Source organism: Cyanistes caeruleus, chromosome 9 (genome assembly GCF_971803275.1).
Source record: "Cyanistes caeruleus chromosome 9, bCyaCae1.hap1.1, whole genome shotgun sequence".
Taxonomy (NCBI): Eukaryota; Metazoa; Chordata; class Aves; order Passeriformes; family Paridae; genus Cyanistes; species Cyanistes caeruleus.
In genome coordinates, this window is record NC_141709.1 from 30,444,467 (window position 1) to 30,459,193 (window position 14,727).

Genomic DNA, 14,727 nt, shown 5'->3' on the forward strand with positions numbered 1-14,727 from the left:
CAGAAAGAAAGACCAGGCTGTCTTCTGGCTGCTGCCTGGATTAAATTCCCAAAGATTGAAAGAATAACTTCTGTTATGTCTCATATGTGTCCATTTCTGAGAAGGGGCTCAGTCTTGGTGCTCAGGAAGTTGGAGACACCTTGATGGGATGCCAGCTGTAATCTATTAGTTTAACATTATTAGTTGCTAATAACTTGGCTTTTAGTGGCCAATTATATATTGTATTATATATCATACATATGTGTGTATATATATATAATATTATATATTTCATTTTATTGTTTTGTGGTGATACCTGAAACGTACAGAGACCATGCAGGGGTGCATGGTCAGCTGCAGGCCAGCCTGGAAGCAGTTCACTGTCTCTGGTCCAAGTTTTGGAACAAAACACAAAGAAACCCCAAAATCATGGTTTAACAGAGTAAGCAAACATAAAAAATAGACTTCTCTGTCCTGTGATTTGTGGTGCTGTAATGTCCTTGTGAGAAATACTCCATCCATAACTGGTGACCTTTTCAGTAAAGGGACAAAGAGACAGGTAAGACTGTCCCACTGGGAGGTTTATTTGTTCAGAAGCCAGTGATCCTCGACAGGCAGCTGGAGACAGTGGCCTGGGTGGATTCACCTCCCTGCTTTCCCCCATCCAGCCCATGCAGGCAGATGAAAAGAGCAGCTGCCAAGCTCTCCACACCTCTGCAATAACAATCAGGGATCAGCTCACCTCTGGCCCTCAATCAGTGTCTGGAGAAACTCTTCTGCTGCCAGCTGCCCCACGTTCAAGGCTATCCTTTGGCTGGAACCCCCAGGGATTTGGCTTTCCGAGCATGGGTGAGGTGCAGCCCCAAAGGCCAGGCGAGGACGTTGCCTTTGGGGCAGCATGAAAGACAATCCTGCTTCTGAGTCAGCTCTCAGCTGCTCCAGCACTGCCAGGACTGTTTCTCTTGCTGCCCTGGCTGTAGCTGTTCTCTCTGAGCCCAAATATTTCCACTGTATATTTTGGGAAGAGCTGGAACATTCCACTCAGTCTTCCAAAATCCGAGTGTCGTTCCTTATGGCCCTCCCTAACACCTCAGAGTCAGTTCTGGACACGCTGCAGATTATTTTTATCCATCCTAAGTTATCGTGGTATGTCCAGTTTTGTGGTGTTGTGTCCACCCCCAGTGAGATGTCCCAGGAGATGTAACAGGGATGGTCCTTACCCTTGGAGTCTCTCCTGTCTCAGGATCAGCTGGGCCTGTATCAAAAGGGAAACAGCCAATGCACATCACATCATCCTGAACTGGGGCATAATGGGGTCTCTTGTAGCTTTTCTGTGACCTCTTCTGAATCTCTGTACAAAAAATCCCAAACTCTGTGGAGGAATGGCGTGGAGTCAGCACAAATACAGGGTTTTTATCTGGGGAGCAGGACTGAGACACCTTGCCTGCCCTCACAGTCAGACCCATTCCATCTCCTTATTTGGGTAGGTCAGCACAACCTTTCTGTTCTTTTCTCCACTCCATCTCTTGCTTCCCAGGTTCAGAGTCCCCTGAGAATCCAAGATGTGATTTCATCACTGTAGACTGTGAGTCCTGAGAGGTAACTGTGCTCTGCTTCTATAACCCCATCCACAGAGCCAGAAGGAGAAGGAGAAATAAGTAGGGAGGACGTGGTGTCCTTATGGTGGAGAATGCTGTGATCCATACTCCAAACATCCTCTATGCTTCTCTTGTAAAGATCTAGACTTGTATCTGGAGGGATTTTTGACATGCAAGACCTCTATGGTTTAACCCCAGCTGGCAACTAAACCCCACACAGCTCCTTGCCCACTCCCCACAGTGGGATGGGGAAGAGAAACAGAAAGGTGAGAACTTATGGGCTAAAATAAAGATGGTTTAATAGGTAAAGCAAACGTCATGTGTGCAAGCAACCAAACCAAGGAATTCATTCCTATGGGCAGGAAAGTGTTCAGGAATCCCCAGGAAAAAAGGGCTTCATTGTGTGTAACAGTGACTTGGGATGACAAACAACAATCACTCCAAATATTCTGTCTTCTGTCTTCAGCACAAATCAAAAACACAGCCCCACACCAGCTACCATGAAAAAAATTAACTCTACCCTTGCCAAAACCAGCACAACACTTCTTGCAAACTGTGAATCAATCATTCAGCCAAGGAGCCTTTACCATGCCTAGAATTTCCTGTAGCTTGTTTTGATTTACTTCATGAACCTCTCCAGCCCAGATGTTCCAAGATGCAGGAGCCTTTGAGCCAGGGAGTAACCAATTTCCAGCCAGTGGCCATGAGGTGCTAATACCCCTTTGCCACAGGGCTGGCATCATGGACCAAGAAGCCACAGCTGCAGGATATGGACACCTGAAAGCACTGAAAGGACATGAGAAAAAGAAAACAGACACATGACCTCAGGGCTAACATTTTGTTAAAGAATATTTATATTAATACTGTTCCCTCTGATAAAGACATTATTTAGAGGCTGCTTAAAAAGAATCTCCTCGCCTACTGCTTTATCTTCCTACACAAGGGTTTATTTTGTCACCAAGCTAAATAAAAATCATGTAGTGAGAACCCTCTGGCACCTGCAGGCTCCTTTGCATCTGGGAGGAAAATGTTTCTGACCACTCTCTTTCCCTGTGTGCAGTCAGTTTATAGAGCCAAAGCTACCCCTAGGGCTCATTTCTTCTACTTGCTGTTGGAGAAATCTCTTTCCAAGCCAGCAAGTGTCAGGATGGTTGGAGGGAGTGGAGCCTGACCAACCATTCCTGGCGATATTCCCCCAAAAAAATCAAAGCGCGACAAAGCGTTCGGGAGGACGCTTAATTATGTTACAAGGTGTGAGGAACTTGGAACCATAATATTGAGGCTGCTATAGAGAAGATGATTGTGCCTCAAATTTTCCAGTGTGGCGAGCTTATAAAAAGTAAGCTTTTTATTTTATAATGTTTTTATATTATAATTATATTTTAACTCTCACTTTTAAATACATAAAAAGCTGTAATGTTCTATAACCTTGCTGAACTGGAAAATCTGAGGCGTGCACATTTGGTGATGATGACAGTTTGATGCATGGATTTTTTGGGGTTGGTCAAATGCCCTTGTCAAAATTCCATAATTGCATCTCACCCATATGTAGGTTTTTACACTCAGTCCCATCAAAGTCTTATTCAAGACCTTAAAATAGAGTTTAACTTATTCACAGAGGTTGTGTTGGTCTTACTGAGTTGATTCACCCAAGCTCACAGTAATAATAACAGTAATAAATGATTCTTAACAACATCATTGTGTTATTTCTGATTGCTCCCCCTGGGATTCATGCATGTTAAAAAGGAAGCTGGAATCACTCTGCTTTAAAGATAAAACACACCCAGCTTACCGGGGGGGATGTTAATTAGACTTGGGGCATCCATATTTTAATCTTCTTGCTTTTATCATTTTCCTACACGTGAAATGTTTAAAAAAGTGTACAGGCAAATGAGATAAACATCTGCTCCATGCTGGAGTCATCAATCCAGCCCATAATTCAGCGTGTGGCAGGGTTTCAGTGGCGAATGTGGCTCTGAAAAGGGCAGACCAAAATAGCATCATGGTCCCAGGGAGTCAGGCCAGGCTGCTGGTGGGTGTTAATCAGCGTCTCCTCTCCTGCTCTGCCTGCTCAAGGTGTGGTTCACCTTCACCAAACCTTACTGGCTTGCTTTCAGATGTTCCAAGCTGATTTTTCCAGCTCATTTCTCCCATCCAAGTAGGTCTCACTGTGAGGTTTCTCCTGGAGGAAGCCAAATAATTCATGGGTTGATTCTTGGCTATCTGATCCAAGCTCAGTGATGCCCCAAGGGCAAGTGGGCACACACAAGGCATCAAAATGGGGTGCTGAGCTGCACCATGCTCAGGGTGCACCCCTGGATGGTGCCAGTGGAGGAGTTAATGTTCCCTTCCTGTCCCTCCTGGGTGGTGAACCCATTCTCAAGTGTTTTCTGTGCAACCTTTTCCTAAAATTAGCTTTAAAGGTACCCCTGAGCACTGGGCTTCCCGGGGTTGCTCCAGTGTGCCCAGGTTGTGGTACAGTGGTGCTGTGCAGGTGATTGGTGAACAGGAGCAGTGCTGAGGTGACATTTAACCAAAAAATGGGACTGCCTTTCCTGTATAAGGAGCTCACAGTGGTCCCTTCTGGATTTGAAATCTGAGAGGTACCTGCATTTGGCAAGTGCTTGCAGGAATGGAAAAGCAGCTCCTCTGCCTGGACCAGACTTCTGAAGCTCCAGCACTGGCTGGAGAATGGGGCCAGGTGGGATTTACCCCTTGCTCTTGCCAATGTGTAACCTGGCAGGGCTGATCCTCTTGGACACAAATTCCTCCTTCTCTCCTCTGGTGAAAGGAGGGAGCAGAGAGAGCAGCAGCTCTCCCAGCAGCTCTCAAAGGCATCTGTTACCCCAGGGCGACTTGAATTCCCTGCTGTGAAAAGCTGTAAATTACACACCAATAACTGCATGGAAATGGCTGGGAAAATATTTTGAAAGAGGGGAGAAACTTTGTAGAAACCACTGCTTTGTGAGACACTTATGGCTGGAAAAAGGTGAACCCAAAAATCTCCCTGGCAGAAGATTTGCTGGACATTATCCATCCTCCTCTCCTTCTCCTCTTCCCCCCCTTTCTTATCTCCTTTCCCTTTCACACTTGCTATTCAAAGCCTGATGAAACCATAGTTTCCAAATCGATTTTATTTTTCCCTTCCAAATTTCTACAGTGGATAAACACTTCAAAGGTAGAGAGAGCTCGCATGCCAACTTCTAGCCTCGAGCTGACTTTTACAGCTCTGTAATAAACCCCTTTAAAAAAATGTTTATAATGGCCATGGCACTTGACTATTGCGGTGCTTTCTGTCACCCCCACAATGTTAAGTGCCAATAAATCACCTGCACTGTCCTGGTGCCCTGTATATATTTACAAAGCTGTTAGAGGAGTGGTTTTTGGTTTTATTGACCAAGGGGAACAAAAGCAGAGATTCTTCGTTCTGTGGATTTCTTGGGAATTTTTGGGAATTTTTCCTTTGCTCAGGAAAGTAGATAAATGCCACCTAAACCTCCAGCTGGCCTCTGGTACCTGAGGTATGTAATGCTGCTATTTCTGGAGGTGTTTCACAGGGGATCAAGCTCAGAGGTGAGGGGTGCAGTGGTTGCTTGGCAGACAAAGCCACATCCATCACCCAACCTGTGCTGGAGCTGAGCCTGCAGCCAAAAACAGGCTAGAGGGGAGCCACCAGCCTGCTCTGGGGTGTGGGGCAGGAGGAAAAGGGCTTTCTTCTGTTTGTAGGCACTGCTCAGAAACCTCCCTGCCCCTGCTTATGGCAGAAGGGGATTTCTGGGCTCTGATCTCCTGGCCCATGTTAGGCTGGGCAGGGCACAGAGCTCAGTTATTTCTCTTACCACCCAGTTCTGACCCTGCTTTGGTCTCTTAGGGTTTTGTACTGGGGCTTACAGACTCCACCACCCCCCTTCTGCAAACAACATTTTTCGCTCTTTAGTCAGCTGAGTCTTCCCCAAATTTCACTCACTGATAAGCAGAAGCATTAAAACCATAAACCCATAAAATAAAGCTTCTTCTTCATCCTTATTTCATGCATGCTTTCATCTCTGCACTAAAGGTTTCTGATGAGAACTCCCTACTAATGAGAGAGGATGAAGAAGAGCAGAATTAGGAATTGCACTATGAGCATGGACACAGTCTTGGTTTGAAATTAATGTATAAAAACTAAACTGTTTTCTCCAAAAAAGTAAACATAGTAAATTTTCCAGCTGTGTCAATAACCCCAGGACAGGATGGATTTTGAGGTAGCAATGGATCATATAGGAAAACAAGGTTTAGCTGTTGGAAATTAAAAGTTAATATTAGAAGTAAAAGGGCAATCAGCCCCAAAAGCCACCTGCCTCCTCTTAGAGTGTGTTTTGAAGATCCTTCCCACATACTGTGTTAGGAGCTGCTGCCTTTGAGTGTATCACCTGGTTGGAATTTTTCACGGAGCTTGAATTTATTAGAAAACAGCCCCAGTCAAGCAGAACTGTGCAAATTAAATTGGATTTACATGACAAGGTGGAGCCCAAACACAGCAGCTAGGAAATGCCTGAGAAGCAAAAGACAAACCAGAGGGGATCAGGGAGGAAGGCTGCTTTGTGTAAACAGTGTTTAAAAAAAAAATAAAAAAAAAAAAGGAAAAAATGTTTGACAAATAGCGCAATAAAATTAAAATTCCCGCTTCGGCTGCCCTGGGGGTTTCAAAAGGAGACACTGAGGGAGACTTGGACACTAGAGGAAATAAACAGATTTGAGCATCTAATAAGTGGGAGGTTGTAGGATATTATTGTAGGATAAAGTGTTCTTTAAAGTGTTCTGGGATGGGACAAGCTGACCCAGAACGTGTTCCTGTTGTGAGGAGGGTGAACACTTGATCTTCAACCCCAGTGAAGCCTGGAAGACTCAGCCCACTGGCTTCAATAATCTTTGGGAGAAGCCTGACTTCCTTGTAGGCATTAGAAACTTCATATTTTCTTCCCTGTCTGCTCACACCACTGCCTATTATCTTATCAAAACATGGTTTCTTCATCAGTAATAATGTGTAGGTTTCATCTGAATCTGTAAAAATTGAATTGCTTCCATATGCTGGATATTTCACTGGAGAGACCCTCCACTTTGGGAATGTCATTACTGCCCAAAATAATCTTCTGCAAGTCATAATGTAAACTCAAAGTTATTGCAATTTATTAGCAATCACAATTTGCCAGGAAAATAGAATCAAGAGAGTATCAGGGAGAATAACTCGATTGCAAAATGAACATGCCCTCTGCTGCAGTCTGAGCCCATTAATATTGACTTTCCAAATCCAGAGAGTGATTTCCTCCTGTGCCTGTACAGTAAGGCAGTGCAGCATGTTTTCTCCTGAAGGAAGCAACAGGATTTTGTTGAATATATGGAAGGGGATTGGTTTCTGGTTTGTTACTTAAAGCTGATCCCTACTGTCAACATTTGCGATGAGTAAACCTCATGGAATAACACGGCTAAAGGCTTAATCTGGTGCCACTGTGATTTTCAGGGCTAAATTGGAGAGACGTGGCTGTGGCTGGGGACCAGCCTGGCTGCTCTGGCAGGAGCGCACTGTGCTGCTCTTAAAAATGAAGGGATGTGCTCTCAGAGATGGTGTGCAGCCATGGACAGAGCTTGGGAGGGGGCACGGAGGAAATGTGATGGAAAGAAAGTCATGAAAGGGGTGCTAAATGTGCCATTTCCTGCTGGAGCCTTTCAGCTCATGAGAAATCCTCCCTCTTGCATCCTATTGTTTGGAGTGTGGGTTTGGGAGGGTGAGAAAAGGCTCTTTATTAGCAACACTTTGATTCCCCTGATCCCCGTGGGCTCGTGGCTGGGATTTCCTCCAGCTGAACGCTGATGTGAGCATCTTCCAGGTCTGTTTGTGCAGAAATATCAACATCTAGCAGGTCCAGCAGCTGGATCTGTGGTGGTGTGGGGACAGCCCATCTCTGAGGCTGGTGTGAGTGCTCACACAGAGGGCAGTGCTGCTGCCCTTCGGATGGAGGTGGCCTTTGGAGCTCCTGAGGCCCCCCAGCATTGGCCAGAGGTGTCCCCAGGATGGTTCCTGTGGAATGGGCAGGCTTGGCCTTGCTCTGGCCAGTCATGCTGGGCAACCTCGTGAGCTTTAGATTTACTCAGCCCCAGGAGATACCACAGGGAACTTTGGAGGGTCCAGTAGGTGGGATCATGTCAGATATGGGATATTTGGGAGTGTTTGTGGAGCCACACTGAGAGCAGCAGAGCTGTTAGGTTGGCTCTGTCTAAAATCCCCCCATCCACCCCCCTGCAAAGGACAACCTCTGGCTGATGTCAGCACCATAAACCAGCCATAAGTTGTTTGTCCCTTCATGGCACTCATTTCCCTGTCAGGGACACCCCTTCCCATGTGGTATTGGCATTTCTGAGTCACTGGTGTGCTGTGAAGCTGCAGTTGTGGCTGAGAGGATCAGAGGTCTCAAATGGGGGGCTGGTCATCATTCCTGGGGAGCCTGGGCTGTGCTCTGGGCTGGGGATGATGGATGCAAACTGGGTGTGGGACAGTGCATTCCCTGGCCATCGTCATGCCAAAGGAAACACAGCACAGCCTCACCCTGCACAGCCCACCCAGAGACGTCACTGGCTGAACTATTTTGGTAGGAGAGTTTAAAATCTGGAAGCACTCCACCCCTTGAGAGTTTGCCTGGTGGATGTTGTGCCCACCCTCCCTGAGCTTACTTTAGCATCAAAACCAGGCTGTGCCTGTGACCAGCACCGTGTTTACACCTCTGGAGCAGCAGTGCAGGAATACCAGGCCACTTTGGACACGGGAGGAGCAATCTGGGAGCCTTAGGCTAGAGCAGATTGCATCCTCACAGCTCTTCCACTGTGATGGAGCAGCATCTCACTTCTGTAGCATGTACATGTCCTCCACAGGCAATATGAGAGCCATCAGGATTTGCTTCAATGTGGACTAAAGTTGGGTTTCAACAGATCTTTTTCTTCCTTTTTTGATTTCTTTCCTTTTTATTTACCTTCCTGGGGGGAAAAAAAATTACTGTAAAAATTTATTCCACTCTCTTTGAATTTAACAGCAGGGTTTGTTTTTTTCCATTAATTTCAGTGAGGTTACAGGTATTTGTGTGTGTTTCCACCAGACAGTGCCCAAGTGTAACAGCTGAGCTAGCCTGAAAAAAAAAAAAAAAGGGTTTCTTAGAGAGAATTCTGCTGGAAAAGCTTTTGTTTGGCAGTGGCTGGAAAAAGTTGTTCTGGGACTGATTTAAAGAGCACTGGGTAAACTTATGCACATGCCCTCAGGGCAGCTGTAAGTTCAGTGGTGAAAACATCTGCATGTTTTACACAGCTCTGCTCAGGGCCCGGGGGAGAGGCAGCAGTGCTGGAGATGCCACTGCTGAGAGGACAGGATGCTCCAGGGGGAGCAAGGACAAGCCCTGTGGGTCCTTGAGGTGTGCAGGATGAAGCACAGTCCTGACCCCATCCCAGTGGCCCAGAGAAGCTCCTGATGGGAGATGCAGTCCCTCCCCAGCCAGTGCCAGGGGGAGCAGCTTCCCCTCTGCACGTGCTTCTGATTTGCATCATTTGTGTATTAATTTACAGCACAGAGGGAAGGAGGGCTTGGAAGAGATGGTGGCTGCATTTTTGTGATGTTGTGCTTGATGTGGCTGCCTTCTCCTGCTTCCGTGCTGTATGCATGACATAAGTGGCCTTAAAAATGCAAGAGATTGGGTGGGAGAAAAAGGAGAATGGAAACTGTTTTTTAACTAAGCTAGATACCATAATAATCCTGGCAGTGAACTAAGGGAGAGCTCCAGAGATGGATTTAGTTTTTTGCCATACATTTATTTTTAGTGTAACGGAGAGAGGAGAGACCTTCCCACTTGCTGAGCAGCAGCCGTGCCTGAGGGGCCTTGGTCATAACTAATTGCAGAACAGGGTGTCCCTTTTGGGGTCTCTGTGTGCTTTGCACATAAAACTTGCACCCCGCCTCTAGGACTGACATTAAAAAAGGGAAAATGAGCTCCAAAGGCTCCACTGGTGAATGGGGCTCTTTGTTCTGGGACATTGTCACCCAAGAGTGAGTCCTACAGGGAGATTTATAGCAAGATTCCAAGCTGCTAATGAGGGAAGGCTTCTCTCAGCAGTCAGGTGGCAAAGCCCAGCAGCACAGCAGCCCCTGCTCAAGGAAGAGGAAGATAAGGCTGGCTGTACAAACAAGCCCCTGGGTATACGCATGAAAATTTGGGTGTTGATGTGTGGTGTGGTATTTGCTTGGGCTTGGCCATGGGGTCCTGGGGTTTGGCCATTTCTGAAGCAATCCTTGGGTTTCTGGATGTGGCTCTAGTTTGCAGAGGCTTGTTGAGGTCTCTGAAGAGCCCTTGTGTCACTTGTGGGACTGCAGCACTGCACAGGACAAGGAAATCACTAGGAAATCAGCCCAAAGTTCTCTTTGCTGTCGTGGTCACAATCTATGAGATCTCAGCTTCTTTCATCCCTAAACCACCTGGACATTTTTTTACTCCTGGCCAAAGCTGCCTGAATCAAAGGAGGAGCATCCCGTGGCTCCAGCAAGGTGTTGGTGTGAGGAAGGACCACTGACCCTGCAGAACCTCCTGGAAGGACTGGAAGCAATAAAGGGCAGTGTTGGGGTGGAGATAAGGAGCCACCACTGGCAGATGAGATAGAGCCAAGGGCTTTGGTCAGGCTTCTCTGTGCAGTGCAACAGATCTCATTACCCTCTGCAAGCAGGTGATGCTGGGACCTCAGCTTGCTCTTCTGCTCCATCTGTGAATAGCTACACTGGAGTAAGAATGGTTGTTATCTCTGTTGGAGTGACTGGGATCAGCCATCCTGGTTGATTTCTCAATGAAGAGAAAGCTTTGTCTTGCTTAAGATCAAGAAAGAAGTCCTTAAAGCTGCTGGGATAGGAGACCACATTCTTGCTTCTGTTCAGTTCCAAACAGGCTTCACCCTCTTGAAGAATTTTCTTGCAGAAAAACTCTTTTTTGCTAATTCTCTAGCATGCAGAAAGGCATGATTATGGCTTTTGCTCACTCTACAGGCTTACAGCGCTAATGAATTTGAGTAGTTAATCAATTTAGTGTGAGTTCTTCTAAGTTAAAACAAAACCAAACCAAACCAAAAACATATATATATATATACATATAAACCCATCCGATTTCTGCTTACTCCTTGCAGAATGTTTTCTGTCCTGTCAGTCTAAACACTGGGAAGTATTTTAAACAGATGTAGGCCATCAGTTTCTATAAACATCGTAATTGCTTGGCACCACCAATGCTTACATGGAAAGATGCAGATTGCCAGGATCTGCACAGACACCAGCCACACACTTTCTGCTGCTCCCAGAAACACAGTTTACATCCTGTTAGAGGCCTGTAACCTCCCTCCTGTAGAACTCACTTTTAGCTTGGAGCCTGGCACCAGGCAAGGCTTTATTTAGCTCCAAGCTGCAGGCTCAGCCATTCCAGCATCCTGCCTTGGCAGGGTTTGGTAGGAGGATGTGATTTGGATTCTGCCCCGAAAGCTCTTTGTTCTCATTAGCCTGCTGCAAAATAGATGCACTGGTACTGGCACCTCGAGCTGCTCAGGGTGAAAATGAAGCACTTGGCCTCCCTGTGCTCACACTCAGTCATTTACCAGCTTTCCATGAACTCGTCCTGTTGGATTTTTGGGTGATGGTGAAGCTGATGTCCACGGTGCTGTCCCTGGGAAGCAGAGGAGGTGTGGTCCTCAACTTGCCCTCTCGTAAAAGTGATGAATTGAGCTGGAGGGGGGAGGGGGTGGGAGGAAAGGATGGATGATATCCCTGCTAATAAATCTAGTGCAGCAATTAAGATGGCCTTTAAAAATGTGTGTTATCGGCACAAATAGAAATACAGACAAGAGCAGCGGCCAAGGGCTGCTCTGTGCCTATAATAAACAGGATGGACTCATCATTTATCCAGGGGTTGCTGGCCAAGCCCATGGCTCTCCAGGGCTGGAGTGAACAGCTCTCCCCAGTCCATCTTTCATCCTGAGGTCATGTGCAGCTCAGTCCTTTTGTTCCATAGTTGCCTGTAACAAGGTGGTGGGTGATTTTGGCAGCATCTTGGGTCCTTGCAGTGTTTTTGCTGTTGATGATTCCATTAGTCCTAACTGGGGTGGGTCAGAATTGGACCCCTCTGCACTGCAGACCAGTGGCAGCAAGTGGCCTGAAGGTGTAAAGCCACCCAGGGCTTTGCCCTGCATCATTCCTGCCTCAAGACAGCCCCATGTGCATTCTCCTCCTGTTAAGAAATACTAAGTGGCAACAAAAAAATGAGACTTTGCTGATAGCATATGTTCAAGACTCAGGCTCATTTCTTAATATGCTTTGGCTCCAGCCTCTAGCTGAGAAGCCAGATTGCTACAGCACCAGAAGTGTGGATAAATGTACAGTCGGGGTATTGCGTAATTTTTGCCTCAGTGTGACACACAGGGAAAGCTGTGAATATCACCACAGACCAGGGAAAGCAACTGCTGCTCTCCTGGGACAAACATCTCAGGTCACCCTTCTATCCACTAGTAATTCTTGGTAGGTTTAAGTGTTGGGAAAGGTGTTGTCCAGATTTTGAAGCACAAATGAAGCATTTCCCACTCCATGGGGGCACAGAAGATAGAGTACCAGAAGAGTATTCATCTCCAGAAGGTGATGACACCTCCAGGTGTCTGCTTAAGCTGTCTAAGTCTTTAAGTCTCTAAGTCAGTTTAGCTGCCTGGCTAAACTGCTCAACAGCTCCTCTACACAGGGAAGAGACAAAGGTTACTCTGTAAGGCTCTTCCCTGCACAGGAGGTTAATTCCTGCTCCATACTCACTTAAATAAATATCTCTGCAGAGATTATGAAGAGATCAAAGGCAGATCAGCCTCCTAATTAAGTTGCTTACATGATTAAAGTTGTCTGGGGCAAATGTTCTTTTTCCTTTGCTCCCAGGGACAAAGGTTTCTAGGGCATCTGGTGAGCACCTCTATGGTGCAAGGAACAGGTTTCTGCAGCAATAAAAAAGGGGCCCCTTTTCCCCAAGAGCACTAAACTTTGCCCAGAAAGCTTCCAAGTCTCTGTAAGGAAACCTAAAGCTGGAGCAAAAGGTTGGAGTTTATGGAAGTGGTTTGTGGTTGTGGTTAAAAGAGTTTGCTCTTCCATCTGTGCACAAGGGTCTTTTTCTAGGAATTTTTGCTCATGTCACTAGGAAATCAGCCCAAAATAGACTCACTGGGACAGAGAAGAAGTGAGAGCATGGCTCAGGAGTCAGAAATGCACAAAACTTGGCCTGAGACAGAGTTTTGTATTCTCTGAGAAGGGCATAATCTGATGTCAAGCTTTCCCCAAGAGTCATGTTCCTACATGGGAAGGATCCCAAAATGATCACATGCTGAGTGCCTGTTCAGAGACAAGTGGCTCTTACTGCCAAACAAACTGGAGGGGAGGGCTGCTCTTGAAAAATTCACTGCTGCCCACGTGCTGATCCTCCTCCGGAGAACAGGCATTTCTCAATCACAGCCAGGCCAACTGCTCTTTTCAAATGCAGCATTCCAGGAGTCACCATCCCCAGCCTTATCTCCATCTGCACTGGGGTCAGGAGCTCAGCAGTGCTCTGCCACTCAGCTGTCCCTTCCCTTTCAACCAAGGTGGGTGTCAGTAAATCTTTCTGGAGGTGTGGGAATTTCCTCAGGTGGCTTCTGGCAGGAGGCCAACAGAGAAAAAGAAACCTGCCCTGAGTATGTCTGTTCAGACTTTGGCCTGAGCATGCCTCTGGTTCCAATTCTGGAGTAACGTAACAAACAGGAGCATGGGGAAAATGGTATCTCTCCTGTTCTTGTGCTGCACTTCATGGGTTTTAAAATATAAAGACTGTCCTCTCTCCAAATGAAGTAACTGGATTTTCTAACTCCAGAAGTTAAACAGAATTCTTGGTCGAAAAAGTCCTCTGAAGAAAAATGCTGAAACGTTTCAGGCCTTTTTATCACTTCAGTTTTTCTTAATTTTATTGGGATCCTTGATTCTGTTTGTCAAGTGACAGATTTCTAAAAAAATGCAGGTTTTGTCCTTTAGACAGCAGGGCAGGGTAAATTCTGGAAGCTGAAATTTTTCAGTTTAGCAAACACATCAACAGGCAGTGACCCCTCCAGAACAGATGTGAATTTTTCAGATTAGTCACATTTAGCTATGAAACTCTTCCATGGTTCAGAAGAAGTCAGAGATCAGGTCTTCTACTGGGATGTGAGAACCATCAGTGAGAACCAGCCCAGTATCTCAACAGTTACATAATATTTTAAAATTAGGAAAACAAGATCAGTCCCTTTCATTCCTTTTGTTCATCCATTGATCCCTTCCTGCCTCTTTTGAAGGAAGGATTCACGAGTTTATGAGGATGTGACCTGACTTTCTTCTAAACTGATTTCTTCTGAGTTTCTTCTAAGCTGTCTATTCCCCACAGTGAGAGTGGCCCATCAGCCAGAGCAGCAGGGATCCCTCATTCCAGCATCATCAGAACTTGAGACACTCCACATTAAGACCTGAATCCCAAGACTGGCCTCTGCCAAACTCTAGGCTGGGGTCCAAACATCAGTAGCAACTATTTAGGAAAAGCTTATTCCAAGATATGGTTTAGAAATGCCTGCAGGGAGACAGGGACCAGAGCACATTCCCAGCTGCTGTTCCTCAGCACATTCCCAGCTCCTTGGAAGCCAACGGCTGAGCCCTTTGCAGCCTACCTGGGAGCTGGCTGAGTTGTGTTTGAAGCCTTTTTCCAATCATCTGCAGGTCCCACTTGCCACCCTTGTACAGCAAAACAACGCCTCTTCCCCACTGCCAAAAATTTCTCCAATGGAGATGCAGAAATCAAGTTCTGGCAACAGAATTTAGTGTTTCCACCTGAAGAAAAAGGGGAAATAAAACAAAGCAGCAGAAGTTGCTGTCTGTGGGGCTTTCAGGGCTGCAAAGTCCCTTGCCTGAGGCTGCAAGGCCCACATCTTGGGAAGAACAGCCTCTTTCAGGCACTGGCATTTTGTTAGAAGTGGAGGGAGCGGTGGCCAAGCCCTTCTGTTCAGTGAGGGCGCTTGATCCATAACTCTCCCACCATTCCCACTAGCCCAAGGTCCAACAAGGGCTCCTTTGACATCA